Source organism: Drosophila suzukii (genome assembly GCF_043229965.1).
Source record: "Drosophila suzukii chromosome 2 unlocalized genomic scaffold, CBGP_Dsuzu_IsoJpt1.0 scf_2c, whole genome shotgun sequence".
NCBI classification, from domain to species: Eukaryota; Metazoa; Arthropoda; class Insecta; order Diptera; family Drosophilidae; genus Drosophila; species Drosophila suzukii.
Genome location: NW_027255896.1, coordinates 9,267,908 through 9,291,668, shown reverse-complemented (window position 1 = coordinate 9,291,668; position 23,761 = coordinate 9,267,908).

Genomic DNA, 23,761 nt, shown 5'->3' with positions numbered 1-23,761 from the left:
AATCTCGAAAGACTGCAATTTGGTTAACCAATACACATCACAAAATTTTTTGGAACGATGGAGAGAACAGTTTTCCACAAACTCGAAAGTATCTAAGGACAATTACAAGCGGAAAACAAATTATTTGTAAAGGTGTGGAAAAGAAACGATTTCTACAGAAGTTTTTTGGGAGTCGTCAGCTCATTAATATCGAGGAAATGGGCTGTCCGTCATTTAACAGGTTTAAAGGAAACCGGTTTCCCTATTGTGAAACACACCTTAAGGGCGGGGTTTGTGCTCTAAACAATGCATACATTATTTTGACATTTTTTAAAAGTAGCTCCAAAACAATAAAATAATTGTTATACATCATTTTAAAGTTGAGACTAGATGTGTAAAGACCTACAAGAAAATAGAATTAACAAAATGAAATTTCATGAGGAAATTGACCAATTTATTGAACAATTTAAAGGAGAGATAACTGGTCAGCATTTTCAATATCTTCTAAACACAAAATCTATGTTCATGAATCGAGGTGGACATGATCTCAAAACTACGAATTATGGTGAACACTTTACATTTTGTAATCCAGAAATGACGTCGGAAACGTGCGCCTGCTTCTTCTATGCAAATCGTCGGAATCAAAGCAGAAAATTAATTTCTATGTATAACAAAAATGTTCGCAATACCAAAATAAATGAATAAATGTATTATTATGCTACAAAATAAACTTCTGACTTTTTATTTCGAGTTAAAATTACAGGTGCGGAGAATGGAAAATATTTCCTTGACTGAGATATGTCGGCTACTTGCGAGTTGTTGCGCGGTCGTGATTTCAACCCCTATTATGGGAACGTCGTATGAGGTCGTATGAGGTCGTTGGCGTGAGGCCCATGATCTTGTCAATGAGCGTGCGCCTGTTGGGTTGTGCATGTGTCCCTTTTATTGCGGTCAGGTAATTGACAGGTGCGCATGTTCGGGTAGCTCTTGCTTGAATCCCTTTTATGACATGTTTATGACCGATTTGTGGAAAGGAGAGAATCTTAGACAATTTACCAGTTAAACATTCTGGGGCGGAAACAAAAATGTGTATTTGAAAATATTCCACATCTGAGAATCATTAACTTGTGAGATTTATTTTATTGGGGTTCTTTTGATTTCTAAATTAGTTTTACAATCATAGGAAACATTATTCCCCAACATGATCGGACATGTTCCTCTAAGATAACCATCTTTGAATACTTTGGGTGTGCGACCTTTCACACGTGTACAGCAACACCTGTAATAATGAGGCAAAAGGGTACGTGATCACACCTTTCCCCAACATGATCGGATATGATAACAATGGACAAAATAATAGCGAACAGACTATGGTGGTTCCTTAACAACGACAAACTTCTACACCCACACCAATTTGGTTTCAAGAAAGGTAAATCGACTTCAGATAATCTGCTCTATGCAGATCACATCATCACGAAGTCGCTCAATACTAGGAAACACACCTCACTCATCTCTCTTGACTTCCCAAGAGCTTTCGATCGAGTAGGTACTCACTCAATAATTGACCAACTGATAAAATGCGGCCACAAAATAATAAATTACATTATAAACTTCACCAAAAGCAGAAAGATAACAGTCCGAATAGGGACACACTACTCAAACATACACCCTTTGGAAAACGGAATCCCGCAAGGATCCCCCATATCAGTGGTACTCTTTCTAATAGCATTCAATAAACTAGCCAACATCCTGACAAGATATAAACAGATCAAATTCAGCGCATATGCCGACGATTTCCTTTTGCTGGTAAATCTAAAAAATAAGAAAAACATTACCATTAACCTAAACCACCTCTTTAGGAAAATAGAAGACTGGGGAAGTTACTCAGGCGCATCCCTGTCACAAACTAAATGTGAACATCTACACATATGTAGAAAACACAGATGCAACTGCGTAATTACAACACAGAATTCTAGCATAAAAAACGTGGCATCACTTAAAATACTCGAACTAACCATAAACAAGAAATACAACTGGAACTCACACATTGACACTCTCATACCATCACTCTCCAACAAACTTAACATCATAAAATGCTTGGCCAGCCCCAAGTTTAACTGCAACACAAACACTCTACTAAACATCACAAAAGCCATACTTATATCTAAAATTGACTATGCACTTCATACATATGGGTATGCCCCAAAAAACATACTAAACAAATTAAAAACCACACTAAACGCAGCTCTTAGAGCAGTTCTAGGTGCGTTTCGCACAACACCAACATATAATTTACATTACGAATCCAGCCTTCCAACCATCGAGCAACGGCGAGACCTCCTTACAACCAAACTCTTGAAAAACCTCATTCGCTCTAAAGATACACCAATACACAAATTTATCAAACCAATAACCAGAAGAAAAAAATGGACCTCAACACTAGAACGAGCTATAGGAAATTGTCAACTTCTTAGCATACCCTTCCAACCAACAAAACTATACAAAACAAAACCGCCATGGCAACTACAAAAAAATTTAATCAACACCTCGCTACACAACTACAAAAAAAACAACACCTCACCTGAAACATTCCAAAAACTTTTCAATGAAACAAAAGAAAACTATAAAAACCATACATTTATATACACGGACGGATCCCAACAAAATTCAAACACAGCCTTTGCTATAACCACCGAAACAGAAACACTGCACTACGGAAACCTACCACCTTATTCATCAATCCTAACAGCAGAGATAATTGGAATCCTCGAAGCCATTCAAATTGCAATTAGTAGGAGAGGAAAATTTGTAATCTGCTCTGACTCCTTAGGAGCGATCGAAGCAATCCGCAATCCACAAAACCTCAACAAATACCCAGCACACATCAGATCACAAATACAATCAAAACAACCTAAAATAAAACTTTTATGGACCCCAGGACACTCCAACATCAAAGGAAACGAACTCGCAGACAAAACGGCCAAAGAAGCAACGAAAATGCCTCTTATATATACGAAAAACGAAACTATAAAAGACATAAACAAACTTCTAAAAAATCACCTAACGCAAGAAAAAGAAACCCTAATAAACAAATGCAACACATGGTACAAAAACATTAACACAAACAACACGCACATATCAACACTCTCTAACATAATTCAAGAAGAAATTACCAGAGTTGACCAAATCAAATTTATGAGACTCCGCCTTGGACATTCAATCATAACACACAAACACCTTCTCGATCCAAACACCTCTCGCAACTGCCCTCTCTGCCAATCAACTCCAGTTAACGTGGAACACATTTTAGATTCATGCCCAGCAATAACCCAGGACAAGCAACTACTTTTTAAAAATCTCAAAGCCACCGACTACCTCATGCACCCAACAGCAGAAAATATAACTACTATCATAAATTTTCTAAAAAAAACAAACTTATACAAATTAATCTAAACCCAAAATTTAAAATATTCTTAAATTAAGTTCACTTACTAAAAATTACGTAGTCGAAGGCCCCGCAGCTAGTACTACAAACCCCTATGTTAGTTTTAGTTTTGTAAACTTTTCTAACATCTTTAATAAATAAATAAATAAAATAAATGATTGCCATCTATTTATTAAAGATTTGGCAATCATACCTGGTGAAATAAAAGTAATTCCATTAAATAAGGAACAATATATATAAATTTCAAAAATTATAACTTTAAGTAATGGAGATAACTTTGAAATCCGTATTCTAGATTCGTTTCGATTTATGCCTTCTGCATTAGATACATTAGCTTCAAATCTAGATAGTGAACCAATGTATATAACAAGATCATTTTTCCCTAATGAAAATCATTTCAACTTAATGCGACGAAAGGGTGTATTTCCATATGAATATTTAGATTCAGTTGAGAAATTAAAAGAAAGTAAATTACCTCCTAGAGAAGCTTTCTATAGTTCCTTAACCGAAAATGAATGTTCAGTTGAAAATTATACTCACGCACAAAATGTATGGAATGAGTTTTCTTGCAATAATCTTAAAGATTATTTAGAATTATATTTAAAAACAGATGTTTTATTAATGTCTGATGTCTTTGAAAACTTTCGAAGACTGTAGTAAAATTTATTCACGTGATCCAGCACATTTTTTCACTACACCAGGATTATCATGGGAAGCTATTTTAAAATGTACTAAAATTGAATTAGATTTATTAACTGATATAGATCAGTATAAATTTATTCAAAGTGGTATTCGTGGTGGCTTAGTACAATGTACATGTAGATATGCTAAAGCAAATAATAAATATGTTGAGAATTTTGATAGTACTCAAAAATAATCATATTTGAATTATTTGGATGCAAATAATTTATATGGTTGGCTATGTCACAATCTTTACCATATGGAGGTTTTGAAAGGATTTCAAGGGGTGAACTTGATAGTATAAACATTGCTGAGATTGCAGATGATAGTGAATATGGATACATTTTTGAGGTAGATTTAAAATATCCTTTAAAATTGCACGATAAACATAATGACCTTCCATTTTGTTGTAATAATCAGTTACCAACAAAGTCAGACAAAATAAAAAAATTAATTGCTGATTTAAGGGATAAAGAAAAATATATAATTCATTATAAAAATCTTCAACAGTGTATAGAAAATGGATTAATTCTAACAAAAATTCATAGAGGTCTTCGCTTCTTTCAGAAACCTTGGCTAAAAACATATATTGATTTGAATACATTCCATAGAACTAATGCAAAAAATACATTTGAAAAAGATTTTTTTTATCTTTTAAATAATGCTGTCTACGGAAAAACAATGGAAAATGTCGATAAGCGCGTTAATATTAAATTAATTACTGAATGGGAAAGTGCTTCACCATCCGATTTTTTTGGTCCAAAAAGGCATTGTGGTAGATCTCTTATTTCAAAGTCAAACTTCCATAGTGTCAAACAGTTTTCAGAAAACTTCTTTGCCTTTCAAATGAAAAGATTAAATGTGTTGTACAACAAACCTTTATATTTAGGTTTTGCTGTATTAGATTTCATTATAATTATATCAAACCTAAATACAATGAAAATGTTCAATTAAATTATATGGGTACGATTCTTTTATATATACTATTAACACTGAAGATTTTTATAAAGATATTCAGAATGATGTTGAGATGAAGTTTGATACATCAGATTATTCTGATGAATTACTTAATCTCTATAATTTTCCTAAAGCTAATAAAAAAAGGTTGGGTTTTTTTAAAGATGAACTCAATGGAAGACCTATGACTGAATTTTTGGTTTGAGATCAAAAATGTATGCCTTTAAAACATCTAATAGTAATGACAGCTCTGAAAAAACAGTGAAAAAATCAAAGGGTGTTAAAAGAAGTGCAATAGATCATTTAATAGTTTTAAAAATGTTTGTTTTCGGAAGATGAAGTGGTAGGTTCTATGTCAATGATTAGATCTAAAAACAAGGAAGAACGCTATAGTCGAGTACCTCGACTATCAGATACCCGTTACTCAAAGGGAAATGGAGATATGCAAGCAGCAAAGCGAGATTAAAATGCGCCACCTGCCGGCGGTATGCAGATTTAAGCATTATGGGCGTGGCAAATTTTTTTTGGATCAATCGATAGGTATTGACGAGACCAATACATTTCAGTTAAAATCTTTTATCTAGCATGAAAATTGTGGGCGTCACAGGTTTATGCGGTTTGTGGGCGTATTGATGAGAACATTACATTTCAGTTAAAATTTTTATTCTAGCATCAAAACTGTAGGAGTTACAGTTTTGGGCGGTTTGTGGGCGTTAGAGTGGGCGTGGCAGTTTACTGAAACAAACTTGCGCTGCGTAAGAAGCTCAGGAATCTGTACGCCAAATCTCAAAAGCCTAGCTCTCATAGTTTCCGAGATCTCAGCGTTCATCCGGACAGACAGACGGACAGACGGACAGAAGGACATGGCTAGATCGACTCGGCTAGAGATCCTGATCAAGAATATATATACTTTATGGGGTCGGAAACGCTTCCTTCTGCCTGTTACATACTTTCCGACGAATCTAGTATACCCTTTTACTCTACGAGTAACGGGTATAATCATCTTTTATCAACAATTAAATGTAAAAAAGTAGTTCTCAGTAATAAAGACACAAAGGTTCTTATACAAGACAATAAAATTAATACACTACAATATGGACATTATAAAATATAAGAAAAAATATTAGAAAATAAACTTAATGAAATATATTCAAATATTTATGTTTATGAACAAAGAATAAAAGAAATAGAGAATTGTCCTAATAGAAATAATTATCAAGAGATTGAAATAGAAAAATTTAAGAAAAATATAGATGAATGTGAATTTGAAATGTTTTATACAGAACTAGAATTAAATTTACTAGATTGTTAAAAAAAAATGAATAAATGTAACCTATAATTGTAAATAAGACAGAACAAACATCGCTTTTTTTATTTAAAGGTTAAAGCTTAAGGTAATGTATAAACCAAATATTACAATTCACAATATAATTATTATTATAAAAATTTTTATTTAACAGAACAAACATCGCATTTACTTACAGGTTAATGTTAAAATTTATGAAAATGTACAGAGCATGATAAAAATTGAATTTAACAGAAGAATTACAATACTTTCTTTGAATTACATTCAATTTGCTTACTTTCTTCTATATTTAGTGGTATAGTTTGTTTATAGTTATCTATACCACCCTCTAATCTATACACTTTATTGTCATCATTACTTAAAGGAATTGATTTAATGTATTTATCATTATCTTCATCTAAATTAAACGGTATAGTTTGAACATAGTTATCTATACCACCTTCAACAAGAATAGTTTCATCCTTACTAGTGATCTTGGAATACATGGTTCCGGATTTTCATCATCATAAAGCATTGTATCATGGTCATCATCATCATCATCATCATCATCATCATCATCATCACCAAACAAATTAAGAGAAAATTTGCCAACCTCTTTTTTATTAATGTTTTGGAGTTCTGAAAATATAAATATTTTACTATATATATATATACAAATATTATTTTATATGTATTCAACCAACCTTTTTGAGCTCCATCCAAAATATTATTTTCAACTTTTTTATTAATGTTTTGGAGTATATATAATTTTATATACTAATAATATATATATACAATATATATATATTTTCAGAACTCCAAAACATTAATAAAAAAGTTGAAAATAATATTTTGGATGGAGCTCAATTTTTTAGTTTACTCGAATTATTATTTTCATCTTCTATTTATATATTCTGCAAGAACAAACATATTTCCCTACTCAATCAGATTATGATATAATATCACTATTAGTTATTTTGAAGTCGTTAATATCGTTAATTGGTATTATATCTGTGCTAATCTGACTTTCTTTTTTATTTAAATATTCGAGCATCATTTGAGCTGCTAAATTTCTCTTTCTTAAATATATCCCATTAATTCTTTCTGCTTCCTCTATTTAAATTTCTTGGATTTGTGGACCATCACTAAGATAACCTGTTTCTTCTTCTTCTATCTCTTCTCTTTTACTCTCTTGTTTGGAGAGAAGATCAGCATCCTTTGATATTTTTTCATAGACAATCCTATCTTTTCGTCTCTCTGCATTAATTACTGTTTGGGATAAAACTTCTGCAAATTCAAAACAATTTATTCTTAAAGTTGCTAAGGGGGTATTAGTATTGCGTTTAGATTTTTGATGGCGGTGGCGATTAGATAAATATTTTAAATTCATACGCTTAGATTTACTTAAACTTCGCCTAGAATGTGTTCTTCTATATATATTATTGTAATGACATTTAACTCCTACTGTAGCAGTTTTGTATTGGATGGTAAAGAATCTGTTTAGACCCCTTCTTCCCAAATCCATATGCCCTCCTATTCTCCTTTCATTTTCAACTAATTTTTGCTTAAAATTCTCAATTATACCTCTCTTTGTGAATTCGATTTGAGAGTTGTGTATGTTTTCAGTGCTTTTTAATTTATGAGTAGTGTTCCTTTTTATTGGAACCCGACTTACACTTTCAAATTCTGTATCACTATCACTGATCCCCAACACTAATTCTTGTGACGTATTACTAAATGTTGGTGCTCGACTTACGTTTTCAAATTCTCTCTCACTATCAATAATACCCATATCAATTTTTTCTGATTTTTCTTCTCCTATGTTCTTATTTTCTATGTGATCAACACTTTCATTTTCGCTATTAAAATCAAAAAGATTGGTTGGGGTTGTAGTTGTTGATGTAGCTGTTTTTGTTGTATCTTCTTCCAGAAGTTCTTTTTTTAATGTAGTTGCTGCTGTTGTAGTTGTTGTTTCTTCCTTCTCCTCCTCCTCCAGAATTCCCCTTCTCATTGTAGGTGTAGTTGCACTTGTTGTAGTTGAGGTAGATGTACTTGTAGTAGATGTTGATTTAGTAGTTTCTTCTTCAACTGTACTTGCACTTGTACTTATTGTTAAGTCTTTTTCATTAATGCTACCATTAATAGCATTAAATATTTTAGTATCGAGTTCACTTTTTAAGTTTGGTTTCCCACTTTCATCACTTGTCTTGTTTATGAGATCCATAAAAATATGACTGTCCTCTAGGATCTCAAATTTTAAGTCAATTTTAATGATTTTTTTTAGTTTTGGAACATTGATAAATAACCCAATCGAATTATTGGAAGTCGATGGGTTTTCAATTAAAGTCATTTCATTGGGGAGTGGTACCATTTTCACCATCGGATTAAAGAGGGAAAGTATCACAAAAAATATTATAAAAACCGTCATTTTAATTTTGATTTTGTTTTTTTTTTGACAATCGAACAAACGAACTATCGAATGAATAAGCAAACGATCCGAAATTGAGTTGCGTGAACGAATAGATGGAAACTGAACACTTTTTGAAATTCTCCCGCCTTTATACCCTCCAGATTTGTATATATAAATATGTAACGTTCTGTTCAAATTCTTATCTGTACATGCTTTTCTTCACACTTTATAAATAGGAATTGCGTGATTGTGAAGAAACATAATTTATTTCACGCATTGACGTCAATGTCTACATTTTTATTGTTCTTTATAGAATTTCGTTTTTATGAATCCAACTATCTTCTGATTTTGAAAGGCCTACCCAACGCACAAGCACATAATCAAGTTCCACCCAAAATTCTTATCTGTATATACTCTTTTAGTCTAGCCAACGCACAAGCTCATAATCAAGTTCCGTTCCGTTTATAAATAGGAATTGCGTGCTTGTGAAGAGGAAACATAATTTATTTTCACGCATTGACGTCAATGCCTACATTTTAATTGTTCTATGCTTCCACTTGTTCTTTATAGAATTTCGTTTTTATGAATCCAACTATCTTCTGATTTTGAAAAGCCTAGCCAACGCACAAGCACATAATCACCTTTTTGTTTCACAATCTTTTCAACAAGATAAGTATTAGGGAATTTTGTTTTTTTAATTTCTTGTTTATAGAAACCACCTTGTACTGGATCACCCTTCAAGTCCTCAAGTAAATATGTGGTGGGGGATGTATTTTGTACTTTCCGAATTCGAAAAATTTCCGTTGTCCAGTTTGGGGTATAGCCTTTTTCAAAGACATGTTTATATTTACTTATTCGTACATGATCCCCCTCTTTAAAGTCCCCATTTGTAAATATTTTTAGATGATTGTATGATCTCATCAAAATCTGTTTTTCATTTTTAGCATTGACGTCAATAGGCTTCATTTTAATCGTTCTATGCTTCCTGTTATTATAATTATTAATCAACTCTTTGTATATTTGAAGCCAAGTATATTTTCCATTAAAACTAAACTCACGCCACATAAGTTCTTTTATTGTTCTATTAAAACGTTCCACAATAGATGCTTTAAGAGTACTAAATGTTGAGTAATGATTAATTTCATATCTTTTCATCAATTCTCTAAATTGTTTATTATAGAATTCATTTCCATTATCTGTTTGTAAATTCTTTGGTACTCCACGACCAGATTTCATTATTTTTTCCATTGCTTTTGTAACTTCATCTGCATTTTTTGATTTTATTGCTTCACCCCATCCATATTTAGAAAATGTATCTATTACTGTTAACAAATACCTATACCCCTTATTTGATGATGCATATGCCCCCATTTCAACCAAATCAGCCTGCCATAAATCATTAATACCCTTTACTATAACTCTACGTCTTGGGAAATTCTTGAATGATGGGCGATGTAACTCATTTACAATATCTCGTTTACTCATAGCTTTATTTTATCTGGTATAAATGGTTTCTTCTCTAAAGATTCAGTTTCACCTTTTAAAACTGAGGTTGGTGCAATTATATAATTGAAAATGTTACTTTCTATTTCATTTATATCCTCCACTACCTTATTAAAAGTTTTCATGAGAAATTCCAATTTTTTAGAAATTTCACTCACTTTTCCCTCAATATTATTGATTCGAGGTCTTAATCTAAAGATTTGTTGTTTCTGCGGTTGCTTAGAAATTTCATTAGATGTATTCTGTACTACTTTACTTATTTCATCATCAATATAAATCTTTGTTGCAATATCATTTTCATGAATGGGGGGTAGGGAATTTTGAAATCGTTTCCTCTGAACATTTAAATGTCCATCATAATCATTAAGTATACTTTGAAATTTTTCTAGACCTTTTGTTATATCTCTTGAGTACTCTTTCTCATTTAAAAAACAACCAAACTTATCAACTGATATTTTAATTATAAAATAAATAATGAAAGAGTGGTATATTTATGTATGATCCACATTAATTGTTAAAACTTCTTCTTCGTTTACACGATGTGCAAATGGACTTTTCCGAAGTATTATTCCATCTATTTGTGTCTGATCAGAACGAATGATTGGTGGAGGTTTTTTTAAATGTTGGTTTATGAATTTGTTAAAATTTTCCAATTTATCAACAAACTCTTTTATTGAATTATGTATATACTCCATTTGAGTTATCATTTTTATTACTTTACTTTCCAGCTCTGATACTCTTTTATTTCGTAGTTGAAATGATTTAGTTATAGTTTCCATTTGATGTGATTTCGCTTCATTAATTTTATCATCAACATACAATTTAATAGCCAAATCATTTCCGTTTATTGGTTTTGAAGAGTTTTTAATTCTTTTTTTCTGAACATTTATGTGACCATCAGTGTCTAGATATATACCTGTAAGACTCTCAACTTCCCTTTTGAAAAGCTAGGAAAAATCTCTATCATTTGAAAAGTGACCAAACTTGTCAAAAGACATTTTACTATTAAACAAAATGAGAAAATGTTTTCTATTTTATTAATATTGAGAAGGGTAGCTTTTCGAGTGGTGTAGGTTTTATTTAGGATAGTTGTGTTGGATATAAGGTTATATATAGAAATTATAACTATAAGTGTTCTGCGCACGTTCTGCTCTGGAGTCTATCTCTGTCTCGACTACTTTAGATTTGTAGAGTCTGGTAACATTATAAAAAAGGACTTATTCTACACTAATATTGAAGGTTTGGTATATACTATATTAGGCGCTGTTCACAATATATTATTTTTGCTTCCCTCAATTCTTCTATTATTGAATAAATTTCATTAGTATGGTTATTATTACCAGCAGCTCTCGATGCCATTAAGAGTTGCAATCTTTCAACAAGTTCATTAACATTATCCCAATATACATAGTTTGGTGGTATTTTTTGTAGTCTCATATACCCAGAACCAGTATGTTCTTCATTTACTGAAGATGATATTAATGGTTTAATAATTGAAGAATATTTTTTAGAACGATTCCCCTTTACTTGACCATCTGGTTGATAGTTTCTTTTGTGAGCACTTGTTTCAATTAAAATGTTTTTATATGATTCTAAATCATTCTTAGTATAATCCTTAGGACTATTATGAAAAATTAAAGAGTATAGACCTGGTGATAGAGTCCATAAATTTCCACATACCTAATACCCAACATTAAAATATTATTTTCTTCTCTTGGTCCATAACTATTGTCTAAAATCTTTTCTTGCTTGAACTGATTAATGTTGAGATTGTACTTCGCCCCGGTATCTTCATATACACTTTCATTTAAATCATCTGTGTGAGAGTCTTGTGAAACATCGGATACATCTACAAGAGACTGTTGTGAAACATCAGATTCATCTATAAGAGACTGTCGTGAAAAAGCATCAACATAAGCATCACTCTCACTATCACTTTCGATTACTCTCTCGTGTTCCCTTTTTTCTTTTTTACTTTTAGGTAATCTTATTTTCTCTTTCTTGAACTTAGTCTTAATATCATGTGTATCATTAATATATTCTTTTTTATTCAATTTTTTATTTTCAGTGAGTAATTCATGTAAAGGTTCTGTAATAGGTTTAAAAGTTTCCTCCAAATTTGATATGTTCTCATTTTTTATTTGTTTTAATTCATCAAATTTTCTTTTTAATGAATTTCTACTTTTCGTTAACTGTTATAAAAGTTTACGCTTCATTGTTGTCGTTTTCTCTGATACTCATTTACTACTGGGAAAAATGTAGTATAATTTAAATATTTATAACAAAGGGTTTGAGTTTGAGTTTTATGAAATTTTATTTTTATTTTTATTTATCAAAATAGATACATTAATAATATTAAAAATAAATACATTTTAAGCTTTATTTAATTCTAAATAGAGATTGTTGTCATTCCTTTTAATAATACAAAAAAGATTATCTTTTATATAATCAATTGTTGAATCCTCTAAAGTTGAGTATCGTTCCGGCAAGTACAGCATATACTCTTCAAGTTCAAGAGTGAGGGCCATCCCAAAGCTGGTTTTCTTACGTTGAGCACGTCGAATAGGGTAGCACACCCCCGATTCCATCTTCGTCTTTGTTAAGAGAGGTTTTGGTGCGTTACCATTAAAATCCTTGAGTACTTTCATCATTCCCGGATCAACCATTTGTAGTTGTTTTCGTTGTTTTTGTTGCTTTTACCTGTTTTTGTTGTTGATTTTAGTTGTTATTTTAGCAGTTGTAGCTGTTTTTTGTTGTTTAATTTACCTGTTTTTAGCAGTTGTAGCTGTTTTTGTTGTTAATTTTAGTTGTTTTTTAGCAGATGTAGCTGTTTTGTTGTTGTTGTTTTCAGCTGTTTTTAGCAGTTGTATCTGTTTTAATTGTTGTTGTTGTTTTACTGTTTTAATTGATTTTTATGTTGTTCTTCTTGTTGCTGATTTTGATGATTGCAAGATTTTTAGGTTGAAACTTTAGGCTGAGAACGTTTTAGTTTGAAACTTTTAGGTTGAGACTGTTTGCAGGTGGTTTTTAAATGTGAGTTAGAATAACTTTTGATCGAGTTTTTATACCTTGAGGTAAACTAACCCTCCCTGTTCTTTCTCATTCTTGATTTAGAATCGACCAATCATAGCAGTGAATAGCATGTAAATAGAATGGGTTTCAAGAATCATAGAAAAATTACTTGATCATAGTGTAAAAGTTAGGGTGGGATAGAGAGTAAGAATTGGAGGGAAAGGTGTCCACAGTTGGTACTATTAAAGGCTTGTTTTCTCTCATAGTTATATTTAATGTTATTCCCCAAGTATTTCACAATTTCTTTTGGGGGTTGTAAATTTCCAAAACTATCAAAGTAATGTATACTTTTTTTATTTTTGTTATAAGCTACCCAATGCGTACCATTTGATGAACTATCATCTAGGTTTATAATTCCTGACTCTTCTCTCCATGGAGATTTGGGCAGTGAGTCTCTCATAAACACACCTCGGAAATGTGGAATGTACTTTTGAGCAAAATTCAAAATTTCGAAATTTGAAAGAGGTTTTTTAGGTAGCTTAGTAATTAGTTTTTTGGATTTCCTCTAAATGGATTAAGATATAAGTAGTAGGGAAAGACGGGTTCTGGGACAATTAGCATATTAATGGCCCCCGCCCCCTTACTAATTAGCATATTAATGACCCCCGCCTCTCACTAATTAACATATTAATGGCCCCCGCCTCTTCATTAATGTATGCGGGTTCTGGGACAATTAGCATAATCCATAAATTATCTGATTTTAAGGGGTTTAGATGTCATAAAAATGTCACGATCATATCCATAAAGAGTATACTAAATTGCCCCCCAACCCCACACAACCATGTGACAATACTGATCACGTGACCTTTTTGCCTCATTATCAGCAATTAATATTCAGCAGGTGTTGCTGTACACGGGAGAGAGGTCGCACACTTTCCCCACATCCCCATGTGACAATATTGATCATATATCCTTTTCCTCATTATCAGCAATTAATATTCAGCAGGTGTTGCTGTGCACGTGAGAAAGGTCGCAAGCCCAAAACATCTAAAGCTGGTTGCCTTAGAGGGACATGTCCGATCATGTTGGGGAATAACGTTTCCTATGATTGTAAAACTAATTTAGAAATCAAAAGAACCCCAAATAAAATAAATCCCACAAGTTAATGATTCTCAGATGTCGAATATTTTCAAACAGACTATTTTTTTTCGCCCCAGAATGTTTAACTGGTAAATTTTTTCAAGATCTCTCCTTTCTACAAACGGGTCATAAACATATCATAAAAGGGATTCAAGCAAGAGCTACCCGAACATGCGCACCTGTCTATTACCTGACCGGAATAAAAGGGACACATGCACAAGTCTGAAGGCGCACGCCCATTGACAAAATCATGAGCCTCACGCCAACGACCTCACGGCTAAGTGCGAGCTCTAATACGTTCCCATAATAGGGGTTGAAATCACGACCGCGCAACAACTCGCAAGTAGCCGACATATCTCAGTCAAGGAAATATTTTCCATTCTCCGTACCTGTAATTTTAACTCGAAATAAAATGTCAGAAGTTTATTTTGTACCATAATAATACATTTATTCATTTACATTTATTTATTTTGGTATTGCGAACATTTTTTTTTATATATAGAAATTAATTTTCTGCTATGATTGTAAAGTGTTTACCATAATTCGTAGTTTTGAGGTCATATCCACCTCGATTCATGAACATAGTTTTTGTGTTTAGAAGGTGTTCAGGCCCACTGTCCGGCGAATCTGGACTGGCCCCGCTATCCAGCTGCACCAGCTGCACCGCTCTACCGCTCTCCCGCTCTCCCGCTCTCTCGCGCTCCCGCTCTCCTGCGCTGTTCCTAGCTCCCGCCATGAAGTCTCCGCTGCGCTTTGGAGCGCAGAGCGGAGCTTAGACTAAGTCAGTTCGATTTCTGAAGTTCAGTAGAATAAACCGCGGTCGTACCCCCGCCTACTTTTACCCAGTTAACTTCTTGTGCACATTTATTTCCGACTAAGGGGCAAATACGCGTTCGGGTGGTTTCTCCCCTACAGCTTCATCAGCACCAGCAGCAAACCGCACCAGCAGCAAGCCAGCGAAGCCCAGCGAACCAGCCCGCCGACGCCGAACGTTTTCCCGCCGTCGCCTCCCACGCCAGTCCACCAGCGCCAGCACGGTACCCCGCTGCCCCCCGGCGTACATTTTGGTCCTTCGAGCCGGATAAGATAAGTAAAGCTTTTCGTTATATTAATTGCCGGTCTGCAGTCAGCCACTCGAAAATAATTCGTTTGACTTTCTGTACGATTTGTCTAAAATCCTAGTCCGATTAAATCCGACAACGGCAATTAAAAAATTACTTCGCCATTTTTTTCTTCGATTTTCCTTTTGCTACGTGCGGCCATATTGCCAATTTTTTCCGACTCCTTTTTTAATTGCATTTGGCCGCTCATCCATACTTACATACAAATATACAAAATCGAGAAAAAATTCCAAGCTTAGAGAAAATATTGTGCAAATATAAGCCAAGCATACAGTGAGAATTATTAAATTTCTAGTGTTCTGCCAATTCAGGCCCCCAAAACTTTTCAAGAGTTTTCTCTCTGTATATCCGCAGCCGCTAAAATACTTGCACATATTTTTTCGTTTTTCCAAATACAGTCCACACACAATAAATCGAAAACTTCCACAACAACACATACCCCGCCGGCAATAATTATTTAATAAATTTAAAACCGGCGAAAATTACATACATACAAATATATTACATCCATACAAATATCTACATATATACACATATCTACATCCATACAAATATCTACATATATACACATATCTACATCCATACAAATATCTACATATATACACATATCTACATACAGTCACATATAATTTTTAACTCCACCATCCCGTTCCGACTAATTAAAGTTTTCCGTCGGCCATCCGGTAAAAAATAATAAAATACAAAAATTACACCAACCGACGTGAAAATTTTTTGGTCATTGTGTTTTATTTACCATCAAACTTTTTTAGTATTTTTTTGGTATATGGTATTTACTCCGTAAAATTTATTTTATTTAAACGGGAAAAATACCAGCACTCCACTGCATGCATAGCATCCTCCGTCCACCATTTTTTTTGGTATATTTTTAGTATTTTTCCCTCGAAATATTAAATCAAATTAAAGCAATACTCCAATATTAAATAATCAACCGATCGCATCCTCCGACCAACAAATGTTGGTATTTTTTTCTTCATTTAGAAGTTTAAATAAAGGCGAAAATATTACAATTACTCCACCGGGGACTATATATATACACATAGTTGGTATTTTTCCCCCTCAATTTATCCAAACGCAAAAAAATACCAGCAAAAAATATACCAAACTTGATCCCAATCATAATACATATACCAAAAGGGTTAAATATTATAGTATTACTTCTCAACGGGTGATATTCGAACTCACCACTCACTGTTCCTAATCCGTATTATTGGGTTTAATTCCGCAAAGTAACCAGGTCGGTACTTGCTTCCAATTTCTATTTCTCCGATCCACTATTTTTTTGTCGACACCTCGTTCCACTGTTCCAGAAGTGGGCCAGGTTTCCTATTTATCCGACATAAACAAAGGCGAACAGATTCAGACCCAAATAAAGGTAATTTCTCTTTAAATGTCCGCTGGAAGTGATAACAACAAGTTGTCTATTCCACCTGCCGTAGTCCCAGGCATATCCGTAGATCCGCCCACACCCGAACTAACTGCCAAGACCTCGACGCCCCGAAAAAGGGTCACCCGTGCAAACGTCAAAATGGCACTAACAACTTCCCAGATCGCTCTAAGCAAATTTACTGAGGTCTCAGATCGGCTGAGTGAGTTTGAATCCAGAGCAAACACTCCTTCGCCGATCCCTCCTACTCTGTCTATGCTGAACATCCGCCGCGAAGAAATACGCGCGTTATGGGACCGCATCAAGGCAGAATACAATGAATGCACCGGGTGCATAGCAGAAGCCGGAGACAGTGCAGCTGATAGTTTGCCAGTTCTCAAGGCCAAATACGGCTACTGCTATTCCGTTTACGAGAGATGTGGGGCTCAGATCGCGGATATGATAGCCCAGGCTCCCCAAGTTCAAGCTGTTCCTACCCAGACTTACATTCCCTCTGGATGTCGGCTGCCTCCGTGCGATACCGAGGTTTTCACCGGAGATTATCTGCGGTGGCCGACCTTTAGGGACCTGTTTACGGCCATTTACATAAACAATCCAAGGCTGACGCCAGTCGAAAAATTGTTTCACCTAAATGCCAAAACAAGCGGCGATGCACACACGATAGTGTCAAACTCCCCCCTTACTAATGACGGCTTTCGCTCAGCTTGGGCTAACCTAACTGAGCGTTTCGAAAACAAGCGGTTGTTAGTAAATAGCCAATTGAAAATACTTTTCAATGTGCAGTCCGTTAATCAGGAACTTGGGTCAGCTATCCGTGAACTTCAACGTACCATCCAGGGTTGCCTTACCGCTTTAGAAATGTCCGGAATTGAAACAGAAAATTGGGATTGCCTCCTAGTGTACATGTGGTCCTCCAAACTTCCTAAGCTCACGCTATCCTTGTGGGAACAGTCCCTGCACAATAAGGCAGAGATTCCGACGTGGCAGGAACTGAACGCCTTCCTTACGGAGCGTCACCGGACCTTAGAAGCCATAGACGACGTACGGTCGTCGGGATCGAGCCTCGCTCTGCCAAAAACATCCGCCCCCACTGCAGCGCCTCGAAGAATAAATTCTTACGAGACAAGGGTAGCACCCAAGCCAAAAGGACCTTTGTAAGAAGGAAAACCATCCTGTCCGCACATGTGCACGGTTCCTCCAGATGACGGTCGACGAGCGTTCGACATACATAAAGAGGAAGCAGCTGTGTCTAAACTGCTTCGCACGAGGGCACCAGCTGCGTGATTGTGAGAGCACTCATAGTTGCTTTACGTGCCGCGGCCGCCATCACACCTTACTACACAGAGGCAACTCCTCCCAATCGCCTTCGAATCCCGCCCCAAGACCCAGATCAAGACCAAGTACACCAGTTGCCACCGCTTCCCGGTCCACGGACTCTACAGTACAAAACTACTTCGCGACGGGGTATAGATCCGTCTTGCTGGGCACCGCCATAATTGACATATGTCACTTGGGGTGGAATTTTAAAGCTCGTGCCTTGATAGATTCAGGATCAGAGGCAACCTTCATTTCTGAGCGGCTGTTCAAACTAATTAAGTTGCCACACCAGGTAATCCGAGCCCAAGTATCAGGCTTAAACCAGACAGTATCCGCTGAATCCAAAAAGCTCTGTCAGCTTACCATCCGTTCTCCGACCAGGCCTGGCTTGCAAATAAACACGACGGCCTATGTTCTTCCTCAATTAGCTGGAAACCTTCCATCTTGTCCGATTCCGCAACAGTTTCTACGGGATCTTCCCGAACTGTCACTAGCGGATCCAAAGTTCTACGAGAGTGCACAGATAGGTATTCTGGTCGGGGCCGACATACTGACATCCATTCTCCTAAGCGGCACCCGGCCGAATATTTGTGGCTCTCTCCTCGGGCAAGAAACCATTTTCGGGTGGATCCTAACAGGACCCGTTCCTGCTCCAAGGGAAAATCAGATTTCCGTTTTTTCCACACGAATCTCCCACACAGTTGACACGTCCCTGGATAGGCTTCTCACCAAATTTTGGGAGGTGGAGGATCTGCCAGTAAATGTGACAAAATCTTCCGATTTGGCTTGTGAGGAAAATTTTCTCCGAACGACTACGAGAGACGATAACGGCAGGTATATCGTAAGTCTTCCGTTTCTTGATCCTCAAAACGTAAAATCCGCCCTCGGTCACTCCAGATCCTCCGCGTTGTCGCAGTTCCTAAGAACCGAGCAACGCCTGAAGAGGGACTGTCAGCTGAAAGCCAAATACGACTCCGTGATTCAAGAGTATCTCGACCTCAATCACATGAAAGAGGTCCGTCCTACCCATAATTCTGCCAGTTATTACCTTCCGCATCATGCCGTGCTCAAGCCGGAAAGTACAACCACTAAGTTACGTGTGGTTTTCAATGCCTCCAGCCCTTCAGAGAATGGGGTCAGCTTAAATGATATCCTTCATGCTGGCCCAGTCTTACAGTCCGATCTAACTATCCAGATCCTGAAGTGGCGATATTTCCGATACGTCTACAGTGCCGATATCGAGAAAATGTATCGGCAGATATGGGTAGATCCGAAGCATTCCCCGTTCCAACGCATTTTATTCCGCAACAGCGAGGGGCACATTCGAGATTTCGAATTACAGACGGTAACTTTTGGAGTCAATTGCGCGCCATTCCTGGCCATTCGAGTCCTGCAAAAGTTGGCAACTGACGTGCAGCTCAGCCATCCAAGAGCGAGCAATGTCATTCGAAATAATATGTATGTAGACGATGTCCTTTCGGGAGCTGACTCCGCCGAGGACGCTAAGTCCACTGTTCGCGAGCTACAAAGTGCTCTAGATTCCGCGGGGTTTCCACTGAGAAAATGGACCTCCAACAACAAAGAAATATTAGCTCATATCCAAAGCGATCATCTTCTGACAGTCGACTTCCTCGAGATCGACACTGAGAGCACAGCCAAAACTCTCGGCGTACGATGGAAGGCGACGTCCGATGAGTTCTTTTTCGTCCCACCAGATTTAGCAACGGAAATCTCCCACACGAAACGACAAGTCCTTTCCCAAATTGCCAAGCTATTTGATCCAGCAGGCTGGCTCGCTCCATTTGTTGTGTGTGCCAAAATCTTTATGCAAGAGATTTGGCTTCAGGATCTAGGCTGGGACGATAAACTTCCAATTGAGCTGTGCCAAAGGTGGAACAGCTTTCTCCAGAGCTATTCGGTCCTAGACCAGGTCAGAATACCCAGATGGGTTTCCTTCCGTCCAGAGTTCCGCGTAGAGCATCACGGATTCTGTGACGGCTCGCAAAAGGCATACGGTGCTGCGATCTATATGCGCGTAGAAGTGGGCCATAAGACGATGGTGCACTTGCTCACGGCCAAGACGCGTGTGGCGCCAGTCAAAACGGTGTCCCTTCCCAGGCTGGAGTTATGTGCGGCTCTCCTTTTGTCCGAGATGGCCGAAGCCATTCTTCCAAACATGCCGAGGCTGACCTCAATTTTTCCATTGTTGGACCGATTCCACGATTGTGCTAGCATGGTTAACAAAACCAGCGTGCCATTGGACTACGTTCGTTGCCAACAGGGTGACGAAGATCACCGAGTCCACTGAGGCGGCCAATTGGTCTCACGTTCAATCCGAACATAATCCAGCTGATTTGGCTAGTCGAGGAGTTCCCCTTCAAGAGCTGGTGGATAACCCGCTTTGGTGGCATGGACCCACTTGGCTGCAACGTCCACGCGATCATTGGCCCAGCCAGGGAACCGACCTGCCGGTGACTGAGATCGAAAAGCGTGCCGTTAAAGTCCATGTGGCGTCTATGCCGTCAGAAGATTTCCTAGATCGCTTTTCCAATTTAGATAGAGCTTTGCGGGTCCTCGCGTATGTCCATCGATGTGTCCAACGATGTCGAAGACAATCACCGCCTTCCGGGGTCCGTCTAGAGGCCCAGGACGTTGCCGCCGCGGAAGAACTCATGACGATTTGCACTCAGCGCAGGTATTTTTCTGAAGAATACCGCTGCTTGAGTCAGAAGCGTCCTGTGCCCGCGGCGAGTTCGATTCTCTCCCTGAACCCCTTTCTAGATAAGAAAGGGGTAATCAGGGCATGCGGCCGCGTAACGGCCTCCGACAGTTTGCGGTATGATGAACGACATCCGATAATCCTGCCGTACGAATGTGCACTCTCGCGGCTTCTGGTCAAATTCACGCATCTCATTACGTTGCATGGTGGCAACCAGTTAGTGGTGCGTCTCACTCGGTCCAGATACTGGGTTCCGAGAATAAAGAACTTGGTGAAGGCAGTGGTTAACTCCTGCAAGGTCTGCGTTATCCACAAAAAGAGATTGCAAGTCCAGATGATGGGAAGTTTTCCGAAAGAGCGAGTGTCTTTTTCCCGCCCGTTCACGTACACAGGGATGGACTACGCCGGCCCGTTTGACATAAAAAATTATACCGGAAGAGCTTGTCTCATTACGAAAGGGTATGTGTTGGTTTTCGTTTGTTTTTCTACAAAGGCCATCCATCTAGAGCCTACATCCGACTTAACGACTGAAAAGTTTCTGGCCGCTTTCGCTCGTTTCGTCTCTATAAGAGGGTGTCCTCGCCAAGTCCAATCCGACAATGGAAAGACCTTCGTCGGCGCCTCCGCCGTGCTTTCCCGAGACTTCCTGCAAGCCGTTAAGGAGTCTGTGACCGATGCCTATAGTCATCAGCAGCTCACCTGGCAATTCATTCCTCCGGGGGCACCCCACATGGGAGGCCTACGGGAAGCTGGTGTCAAGAGCTTCAAGACCTTGTTTTACAAGTCCACCGCTACGCGGAAGTACACCTTTGAAGAGCTGTCCACCCTCCTAGCGAGAATCGAAGCTTGTCTGAATTCCAGACCGCTATCTCCCATGTCCGAGGATCCAACTGATCTCTTAGCGTTGACACCAGGGCACTTTCTTGTTGGTGGACCTCTTCTATCCATAGTGGAACCTGAAGTAAAGGGCGAATCCAAGTCCATTCTGAACCGGTGGCAGCACTTAAAGTCTCTCCATCAACAATTCCGCACTCGATGGAAGGATGAGTACCTTAAGGAGCTCCACAAGCGCAACAAGTGGCAAGTCCCCACAGAAAATCTGCGTGTTGGCGATCTGGTCGTCATTAAGGATGACAATTTGCCCTCAAATGAGTGGCGACTCGGAAGAATAGACTCCGTTTTTCCGGGAGCCGATGGTAATGTCCGCGTAGTCGACATTCGTACGACACGCGGCATTGTCAAACGTCCAGTGACCAAGGTGGTTCTTCTTCCAAGAGAGCCGCCCAAAACTACCTCGTAATGAGCCGCGTTTCTTACACACCCTAGTCCGTAGCCATTATCCACGTCAGTGTTAATCAGCCCTGTTTGTTTTTTTTCCTTATCCACACTCTAAACAGGAACATGGCTCCCCGTCCACGTAGCGCTCAGGCTCTGGATAGCAGACGTACTCGAGGTACTCAGTCCTACCGATGCCGAGTCTGCCGCGGAATCCATCCTCTTCGGAAGTGTCAGAGGTTCCTAAAGCTGAGCGCAGAGAAGCGGCTGCGGGCAGTGCTTATTAACAAGTACTGCGCGAACTGTCTCGCACACGAGCACTCCACTGGGAGCTGTCGTAGCGGTGACCGGTGCAGAACGTGCAACCGGGATCATCACACGCTGCTGCACATGCATGACCTTGGTTCCCGGAAAAAGTTCGGCTCCAAGCAAAAGTCCCGCTCCAAGCAAAAGTCCCGCTCCAAGCAACAGCCCGCTTCTCCGCAGCGTTCGCGCCGGCAAGATCCGCCAACTCGCCAAACGCCTGCTCCTCCACCGCGCTCAGCATCCTCGACACCAGCTCCGTCGCTCGCCGCACTTCTCCAGCGGCATAGCGTTAATGTCCTCCCGACTGCTGTAGTGATCGTCGAGACCGGAGAGAAGAAGTTCGACACCGCCGCACTCATCGATCCGTGCACCCCGACAAGCTCCATTGATGCATCCCTGGCCGCCGCGTTGCGTTTGCCGACAACGAACGTGGGCGACGAGAGCATATGCACGGCGACGATTCGTTCGAAGGTCGACGAGGCCATCAAGCTGGAGGTGGTCCTCAAGATCGAGCCGAACGTGCGCATCCGCACTCCCATCCGTGCGCTCAGTGAGAGCGTCGTCCAAAAATTTAAGGAGCTACCGCTCGCGGATGAGGTTTTCCACCGGCCAGCCACGATCTCATTGATCCTGGGCGCAGACGTCTACCCGAAGGTGATAAAGCCGGGCTTTCACATGGTCGACGAGGGACTGCCGGTAGCCCAGAAGACGGTGTTCGGGTGGATCGTCTCCGGCGCCTGTACGCAGGCTTGAGGCGTAGGCGGCTGGCCGAAGTTCCGTCTCCGTTGTTATTTTTGCAACGCTAGCGATTGCAAGGGGGGCGGAATGTTCAGGCCCACTGTCCGGCGAATCTGGACTGGCCCCGCTATCCAGCTGCACCAGCTGCACCGCTCTACCGCTCTCCCGCTCTCTCGCGCTCCCGCTCTCCTGCGCTGTTCCTAGCTCCCGCCATGAAGTCTCCGCTGCGCTTTGGAGCGCAGAGCGGAGCTTAGACTAAGTCAGTTCGATTTCTGAAGTTGAGTAGAATAAACCGCGGTCGTACCCCCGCCTACTTTTACCCAGTTAACTTCTTGTGCACATTTATTTCCGACTAAGGGGCAAATACGCGTTCGAGTGGTTTCTCCCCTACAGCTTCATCAGCACCAGCAGCAAACCGCACCAGCAGCAAGCCAGCGAAGCCCAGCGAACCAGCCCGCCGACGCCGAA